The sequence below is a fragment of the Micrasema longulum genome, unplaced genomic scaffold, assembly GCF_059751315.1.
Source record: "Micrasema longulum isolate JH-2025_06_02 unplaced genomic scaffold, ASM5975131v1 h1tg001230l, whole genome shotgun sequence".
Taxonomy (NCBI): domain Eukaryota; kingdom Metazoa; phylum Arthropoda; class Insecta; order Trichoptera; family Brachycentridae; genus Micrasema; species Micrasema longulum.
Genome location: NW_028278417.1, coordinates 359,041 through 368,690, shown reverse-complemented (window position 1 = coordinate 368,690; position 9,650 = coordinate 359,041). Strand labels below are relative to the sequence as shown.

General features: G+C 32.3%; 1 protein-coding gene across 1 annotated transcript in view; it reads right to left on the bottom strand.

Annotated features, from left to right (window-relative positions):
* The window catches only part of Ser (protein serrate), a 428,305-nt gene that overhangs the window by 108,402 nt on the left and 310,253 nt on the right, over window positions 1–9,650 (bottom strand). The gene's annotated exons all lie outside the window — the stretch shown is intronic.

Below are 9,650 nucleotides of genomic sequence, written 5' to 3'. Positions count from 1 at the left end.
GATGCTCATTTTTTAATTTAAAAAAGTGACAAAACTTATTTTAACACCCAATTCAAACGAAATAATAAAATGTATTTGTAAATTCAACGTCATGCAAAACCGAGAGAATGAAAGAATAAAGTGTGATTCTCCGTGGAGTTATTTTTTCCGATGACTACAAATAACCAAATGTTATTATGTATTATACCAGACTTGGGCAAACTTTTTGAATAAAGGGCGGGCGGCAAGTAAAATACTATTTATTATCATAAAAAGGAATTTCAATATAAAAAAATAAATGATCTCCCACAATTAAATGAGCAGAATGGTGTGAAAGAAAAGCGGACTGTAGCGAAAAAACTCATTTTATCCAGTTTTATAAAATGTTGGAAATATTTGAAGAAAGGAAAGGAACATGGAAATGGACCTACCTTTCATACGATGAGAGTGTGCTTCAATTTTGGGGACTGGATGATGAAATTCACGATGAATTATGTAACGATTTATGATAATTTTTACAACAACGCGGGACAAATTCAAGAATTTTTATGTAATGTAAAAAAAGTGTGTTTTGTTTTAAATCCAAATCTTCTAATATTGTATATGTTCTATCTTGATATAAGGTAGGTATCATAAGGATGAGTCAAGGGAAGGATGGAAAAGAAAGGTAATCGGCCAGGAATAATATCGATAAAGACTATTATTTACTAAACAAATGGAACCAATTTACATCTTTTAACATTTTTTTGTATTTCAGATGTTAATTTTGTAGTTAGTTGGAGATAGTGTTAGCGGAGTCTGTACATTGTGCACATATGAAAATATGGTAAAAAAGTATTTGGTCAAAAAACTTGTGAAATTTATTTTTTGGCACGGGATTTCCTAGTGAAGAATGCATTATAAAAATAAATAATTGTTTATTATTTTTATTCCTGTCGAAAGAACATACTACCTTTATGATAACACTAGCACTTAATGTCTCTGCAGTGTATCAGTTTACGAAGTCTCAATACCTCTCCTCTCTGTGACCGCTCTCCATATAGATCTATATTAGTAAGTCGATACATTCGGTGATATTAAATTATTTCTTCTTAAGTTTAAAAGGCAGAAAAAACACACATTTTTCAGAAAAAAGATTGCAGCCCGCGGGTCGCAGTTTGCCCAGGCCTGTAGTATACAAAACGTGATGGCGTTCTTGTGGAAGTACGAAAACCACAAATAACTTGTATTAATTAGCATCCATGAGAGGGGATCGGGCGGAAGCCACAAGCCAGTAATGAATATGTTATTAATTCCCAGAACCCCGATCTATAATCTCCGACGATGAATACCGAAGGTGCCTCCGGATTAAAGGCATTTGGAGACCGAGCCAATAGTCCGGACTGATGGCCTTCATTCAAACCATAATACCAAAACTATGTAAGTGAACGAGCGTCCCTGTACGCGCCTGTCATCTTAACACTAATAAGAGCTTATTATGAGATTATTCTACTTTACGTATTGTGTTATTTTTGGTTTTACGAATACCGAAAACGAAATAGTGAATCTCCCAAGGTATTTTATTAATTAGTTGTCTTGTGTGAGGTGGTAAATTTTAAAAACGTCAATGGATCGCTGCGCTGGGTCATGTTGTAAGAAATTGTGCGGCAAGTGATACATAATTTTATACTGGGAAGGGTGGTTCAGTCAGTTGCGGTTGATATTTTAAATTATCAACTCAGATATATTATTTTCACATTAATTCAATTCTAATACAGAGTATTTTTATGCTATAATTTAAAAACTTTAAATATATCTGTCTTCTTGTATTTTCCAAATCTTTGGGGCACATTGTATAGTTAATTCTCAATTTAATTTCCTGGTTTGATTAAAACAAATTTTTAAACATTTTATAGCTTAAATTTACTTGTGTTTGTATTTTAAGTTGATAAATTTTATGTTAAATTTTTATTACATCCCAATCACTTTTTTATGATGTACAATAATATAAATCAAACAAATTAAAGGATTTTTTTTGTTTACGTAATAGTTTGTTTTTGTAACTTATGTTTAACTTTTGTAAAATGCAATGAAAAAAATACAATAAAAAAAAACACCGATATTTTTTTTTCAAGTGATCAGATATTTAAAAATACATTAGTAAATTTTATTTCGAAAGCTCAATCATCTTTTACGGCTTCCTGTATGACAGTACTGGCTTCAATGCGTTATATTTATTTAATTTATTTGCAGTAACTTTTAATTTATTAGTTTACTTTAATGTATATGAAAACTAAACATAATAAATTCATAAAATAATACAACTAAAAAAAAACTTTATCAAACTAATAAAAGGACACTCTTCTCCGTTGATTTGTGTTGTTGTTAAAATCAGAGAAAACCACACCAGATTCTCCCAGATAAATCATTTATAGTTTTATTGAAAGAGACAAAATAAACAATGCACGGACAAGATTTCACTGATTTGGTCCACGGGGTTGCTTACTAGAAATTAAGCTAGGCTGGTCATAAAGCTAGAACCACTGATTGTAGAAGCACTAAAACAATTCCGAAAATGGCGACTCTGAACATGCAGAAAAAGCATCGACAGGCCTCAGCCATGGTGGTCTGATGACATAAGACGGGTTGCAGAAACTGGTTGAATGCTGTTAGTCCAGGATAGGAAAACGTGGAGATCTTACGGGGAGGTATGTTCACCATTGGACAGGAGAGTGCTTTAATGATAATGATGAACGTATTGAAAACACAGGCAGAGTTATTGTTGTAAAAGTTTTTTTGTTGATAGATTAATTTTCTGCGCATCTTTTATGGCGGTTTATAATATCTAAAATACTACTCTGTGAAAATTTAAATAGAGATTTTTTTAGTGTCATAATCTAATTGTGAATGTTATATTTTAACCGGAAAAAGGTAAACATTTTATCGTTTTCACGTTGCTTACGTCTGATTATATTAATTTGAAAATAACACGTTACAAAAGTCGAGAGTTTTATTCATTGAATAATAATGGCGCCTCAAAAACCAATACCAGGAATTCTGGACAGTCTAAACAATGGCATATTTGACAGTATTAAGAATTCGGTAGACGTAGTAGTAGAAAGTAAAAGAAATCCTTTGGCGAAAATGTACGATGTTAATTATTTTTATCATGTAACATAAAATGTCGTACAGATGTGTTTCATGTCCACTGCCCATTGACGTAAGGCGACAAAGTTTCACATAAAAATCAACGAATTCGCATTCTGAATTGGCCTTGCTTATGCATACAAAGAATGATTTAAATAATGTTTTAAGGCATTATTATGGGTACATTTCTGGATCAGAAGTAATTCCCATTCTAGTTCATTACAAGTTCGTAATAACCGTCTGTATGAAAGATATAAAATGTACAATTATCAAAGATTGTAAACTGAATTTAATAAGCCGTTTGCTGAAGCCTTCAATTAAAAATGTAATCAAAACGAGCCGTGGTTATTATTTGTTTTGAGTTTCAATCAATTGCATGATAGCTATAAAACGTGCTTTCTATTATTACGCCTTCACGGCTTTAGCATTTATAAGCTATAAATTTAATTAGGCCATTTTGTGATTGAAGCACAAAATAATTAACACATTACGATGGGAATGTCTGTTTATAGGTTTTAAGGTGTGAAAACAGTCGCAGAATCACACATTAATTAGCTTTGCTCGTTCGTTTAATTTAATTAAACCCTTGATCTCGTTTTAATGCATCTTTGAGCATGTTTATTTTGTAAAAATTATATGTCCATGTTGGATCGACATATAAATAAAATATTTGATAAGACATTTTGGTCCATTTGATTAACAACAGACCGTTCATATGATGAATGCCAATAACACTTTATTATTATATATTTTAGCTTTGCACATTCGACATATTTATAAGCAATAAAGTATCGTTTACACCAGAGGCGGTTCCTTAGTATGTGCATAAGTGCAGTGCACTGCCAAGTAAAAGTTTGTGTAAATAAATTAGTAATTTTATTGATAGTAAAAATATGTTATAAATAGATAGAAAGAAACAGGGATTCGATTGCAATTTAATACACGTAAACATCACAATTTTCAATACAAGCGCCAAAAGATCTAGCGAAATCGACCCTAGCGGACGATTTTCTCATTTTGTCTACGCATGCGCAATCGTCCCAGAGCATATTCTGTTTTGCACAATCTTTTACCCTAAATTTGTAAGAAAAATATCATATCTTCTAAAATCGTCATTTGAGCGAGACAAACAATGCTTCATACCGATGAATTGTGCGTTAGAGGGAGAAGATAATACACATATTCTGGACATTGCCAACGCATGCGCAGATTTGAAATTCGTTTGTAATGTCACTTTGAACATGCGTAATGACGTGCCATTAGTACGAATTTAGTCAACTATAACGTGCGTATTAAGTTAGGCGCATTTAGCGTTTCTGGTTCCGATGTGCGGGCTGTCATACTATTGCTCGTTTATCACGTCAGACCTATCATATTATTATAATATTATTGAACTTAATAATATACAAGTTGACAGAATGTAAAGAAATGCGCTACCAATGTTTTTGGTCAGGAGCCGCCAGTGGTTTACACGTTGACAATAAAACAAACATGACAATATTGTCTTGTCCCAGCTCCGTGAACAGCCTTGACCGTGCAGGACGGAACGCTGGGATAATATAAAAATTCGGCCGCAGTTCACGCAGGAGCGCTGCAAAAATGAATTCACGTCGGCGTTGATTACGAGCGAGTTCACGAAAAATACTATTTCTTTTATACCAAACGTATTGGAATTGTTAAAGTACGAACAAAATAATAAAAACATATTTTTTCCGACTCCATTTTCGTCAGAAAAAATCCGGTCATACGGTCCTGTCCGTGCGCGTTCACACGAGGACAATCTGGCCGTGCGCGGTGTTAGAGGTAATCATTGTTCCACGGAGACAGGCTGCCCGTCTATCTCCGCGACAATATTTCTGAACAATGTTTTGCCCTACGAATTGCTGTTGACACGTGAACAACGCGCAATGGTCGAGTCCTAGGACAAAATAATATTGTATAGTCCACGTGTAAGCGGCACGTAGCCAGTAGCTATTATAAGATACTCTATATGCATTTCGCTAGCATCATTTCCTTGTCCGCACACAGTGATGCATAGAGCACTGGGTTGGCACTTTAATTGCAGCGTATCTAAATTATTTTTGTTACATGGAAAGTAAGGTGATCAGTCTTACGCTTCATTTTAAAACATTTTATTTTATTTTTAAATAAAGTCACAGTACACAAATACTTGACATGCATTGATTGATTGATTGATTGATTGATTGATTTGGTGTTTATTTTGTAGAACTCCATATTTAAACTTATAATTAGAAATCAAACACTGATTTGAGTCTACTGAACACTTTATTTTATTTTTACAAATAAAAAAATAATACACCTTGTGCGTTGTTTATATGAGCGGGTACATTATATTTTAAGGTCCACGTACTAAATTCCGAATACTAAATTAATTTTATTTCATTTTGCAATGTGAATGCAATAAAATAAGATTAAAACTACTAGGGACAGGGAATTTACACTTTATACGAGTATCAGTATTTATATATTTTAAATTACATTAAATTAATTGTTAAACGCAGAACTTAATTTAATAATTAAGTGTTGATACATTAACATGTTGTAATACAGTGTGCCTAAGTTGTATATTTTCGTCAAGGTTCAATTAGATATGCTTTGATCCAATTTTAATTAATTAATGGTTTTTTACGCGTTCGATAATGTTAAGCTTTACGAAAACTACCGTTGTTGAAAATTCATTTTCAGATTTACTACGCATAATAAAATAGCGGTAAAAATAATGAGGATATTTAAAGTTCAACAATGTTTGAGTATGTCCAAATGCTTGCAGACTGGCTGGATTTCCTAGCTAGGGAGTTATTCATATTAAAATTTATTTCAACAGAGAAACCAGGTAGTTAACTCAAACATTGTTGAATTAACTACATGGTAAAAGAAGAAGTATAAAAATTGGAAAATTGTTTCCAAGCGTTGCCTTGTAGGTGATTTGGTCCAGCCGGAGAAATCTCACCCACACAATAAAGGTTTCAGCTCTTTTACTTCACAATAGTCAACAGATGGAAGAGTTGAGGAAATGTGGATGTTCAAACATAAGCAGAATGGTCAATGTTACACAGTGTGTAAAGTGGCCATTTAAACCAGCCAATGGCAGGTAAGCCCTGTAAATGCCTAGACTTCCATATTTCCTTCTCAAAAATGTTTTCTCTCTCTGTTGAAATAAATTTAAATATTTAAAGTTATTTAAGCCTTATCTTGGCAAAACAAATTTTTTTTTACGCATTTGACGGTTGAAAAGGCTTCAGAATTCGAAACATTTTTTTTGTGTAATTCAAAGTTTATTAAGAATAGTGATAATTCTTTTAAAAAAGAAAATACGGCTTAGCAGTTTAAACTTAATGATGTTTAACTCGTGTTTAGTTATGAGAATAAAGAAGATCATATGTATCCCATAGGATACATGCTAAAAAAGGGTTAATAATATATTTTTAAACATAAACGAGAGATCGAATAATTAAAGAAAAAAGCATTTTTAAACATACACAGAATGGTTAATGATACACAGTGCGAAAAGCGGTAACTTAAACCAGCCAATGACACTAAACTAACATATTCCGTTCTTAAAAATGTAATCCATTTCTGATGAAATGTGTTTAAAATTCAGTTTTAGTCAGCAAATATTGGGATAAACTCGAAAAATTAATAGATGTATTTTATTATTGTAATTTCATTGCAAATCGATTGGTACTTGATCCATATTGAATGTATCCGGTGAAATAATCACTATTGACTTGTGTTTTTCAGAGCCCTACCGCGAAGCTTTAGAAGAACTTTTTTTATGATGAATCATATTTTTTAAATCAAAAAATAAATTACAAACGTATTTGACCAACAAACGATATACCGGCCGCGTATTAGGAAAGCGGTTGGGTAGAGGTTTGTGGAAGAAATGCTTGTCCGAGACATAAAGGATTTTCTCAATTTTTAAATTATAATAATTTATTTATTTCATAAAAAAAAGTTTTTCAAAGATTTTTTTTTAGTTTTTTTTTATGTTTACCACGAGGAATGTTCCTCTGAAGTTTTGCTGTTTGACCCCGAAACACCGCGTTTATTTTTGGTTTAGTTCTTAAACAAATATTTAAAATACGCATTTGAAACATTAAGATTAACAAGACAAGGCTTATGCGTCACATTCTCGTAACATGTGTAAATATGTTTTATCGTCTGTACTGCAGAACTTATACTCTTAAGTTTCAGAGAGATTCATTATTGAGAGTAACATGCTTATCTAACTTACTGAAAACTATTATTAAAATACTGTAAGCTACAATTAAGATGATGACTGTGTTCTTTGCAAGATAAGGTGCAGTTAATATAGGTATGTATAGTTCATAACTGAAGAAAGCAGCTATAATATTGCGGACAATTTCTCGCTAATTGTTGTGGGTCGATAGGCTTTGCGAGTACTAGAAAGTACTAGAAGTTGGTTATGCAGTTCATATAACTTCAGGTAAAGATTTAATTGGAATATCCCGGGAAGATGAAAGCAGTCACAGTCGTCTGTCCACACCCAATTTATTGTTTGGTCTTTGATTATAAATTCAGCTTCATATGAAGCGATTCTCACGGACGTTTAGTATTCCGAACGCGTCTGAGCGGCGATTCTATCGAGCTATTTTGCAATCAAGCCTGCTTCGTTGTGATTTATAATAACAGTTTAAAGATAGAATAATTAATACAGGAATAATACTATGAACTGATTCACGTAACTTGACGACTTTAACTTGTGTTGTAGATATCGTGGTTTCACGTTATTTCCCTTAATAATAAAGTAATTACGTTTGTGCAATTGTTATAACCGAAGCCATTTAAAAGTACTTCATGTAGATACGTACATCTTCATTTCTAATTTATGTAATAAATTGTAAGGGGGCACTTCGATTTAAAATAACTAATGAACCGTTTAAAACCCGAAAGAGTTTTAAAAGAAAATTAAAAATATTAAAAAAGGAAAAAAAAATCTGACGTAAAATTAAACAAATAAAAGAGAAGGTGCATATTTATTTCAAGTGGAAAATTGAATAAAAATACTCGTTTTTAATATTGCTATTGAATATTAAATTATTTTTTTACAGGGCGCAAGCTTTAATATGCCGATAGAAACATGTCATTAACACCCTGTTCGCATTATTTAACATTATTGGCGGCCTCCGTGGTGTAGTGGTCGCTTGACTCACGCACGGAAGGTTCCGGGTTCGATTCCCGGTGAGAACACAAAAATTTAAATAAGATTTTTCTCAAGCCTGGGTGTTCTGTGATGTAATTTACCACTGTAATTGGGCATTCTGGCCTGTTGTGGTGCAAAAATAAATAAAAAAATAAAATAAAATAAAATTAGTTCTCAATAATTTCTACTATTTCTAGGAAAACTGAGAAAGACATACCATTATCAAATACAAGATGGACATGTCATATCGTTGGTGATACTGCAATGCTGCGTAATCTTACTTTTTTAACAAACATGTATTACTGAAATAAATTATGCGGTTTTTAATGGAAGTGATAACAGTTTTTCTGATATTTCAGTGTATTTTTGGTTGATAAAGTAATGTATCAGAACGCTTTTTCAGATCCCCAGCCAAAAAAATCCATTAATAGCTACGCGGTATTGCAATATCCCCGACGATATTTCGGAATAATCAGCGCGCGTGCATGAGAAGATGTATGAATGTAGAGGAAGCGAGGTATGTATGTAAATACTGTGGGAGAATATTAATTGAGGGGAAATAGCGTGATGGTTCGATGTTTGTTTGTTTTTATTGACTATCTCGTAATAAGAACAGAGTAATATAGTAACAAATACTATTTATTAAATTTTTTACTAAAATAATTATATAAATTAATTGGCTTCATTAACAGAATATCCTCTGCTTTTACTGATGTCCGTACAATCAAAACTCTTTATTGGTCAACTGTTCGCCCTCTTCTAGAATATGACTCCGTGGTCTCTATTCTATGTCAATCGCATAAATCACATTGCATTACATTGTCCAACATCGCTTGCTTCAAAAAGTAGCGTGGATGCTTGAACTAGAGATAGGTAATTATTCTTATGCTGATATAGTCAATGTAAAATATTTCTAGTCTACAAAAACGTAGAACTAATATTGATTCCATATATATGTTCGGCATAGCAAATAGTATAATCGATGTCCCATCATTACTGGGACAAGTAAAATTCAATATTCCGACTCGTAGGTTGAGAAACAATGAAGTACTGTTCATCGATCAGCATACAACAAACTTTGCCCTTATTCTCCAATGACCCGCCTTTGTCGTATTGTTAACTCAAGACAAGATCTGGACTTTTTTGATTTGGGTTTACAGCGATTTAAACGAGCACTAAATAAATAGTCCAGATCTTTTATCGATGTCCCTTATGTTTGTCAATGCTTTTTTTCTTTTTTTAAAAATGTTTTTAACTATTCTTTTATTGTAATATTTAAACCCTGTAAATTATATACATGGACAGTGTCCATTTATAAATGAAGAAATAAATAGAAAAAAAATAGTTTGTTAGAAAA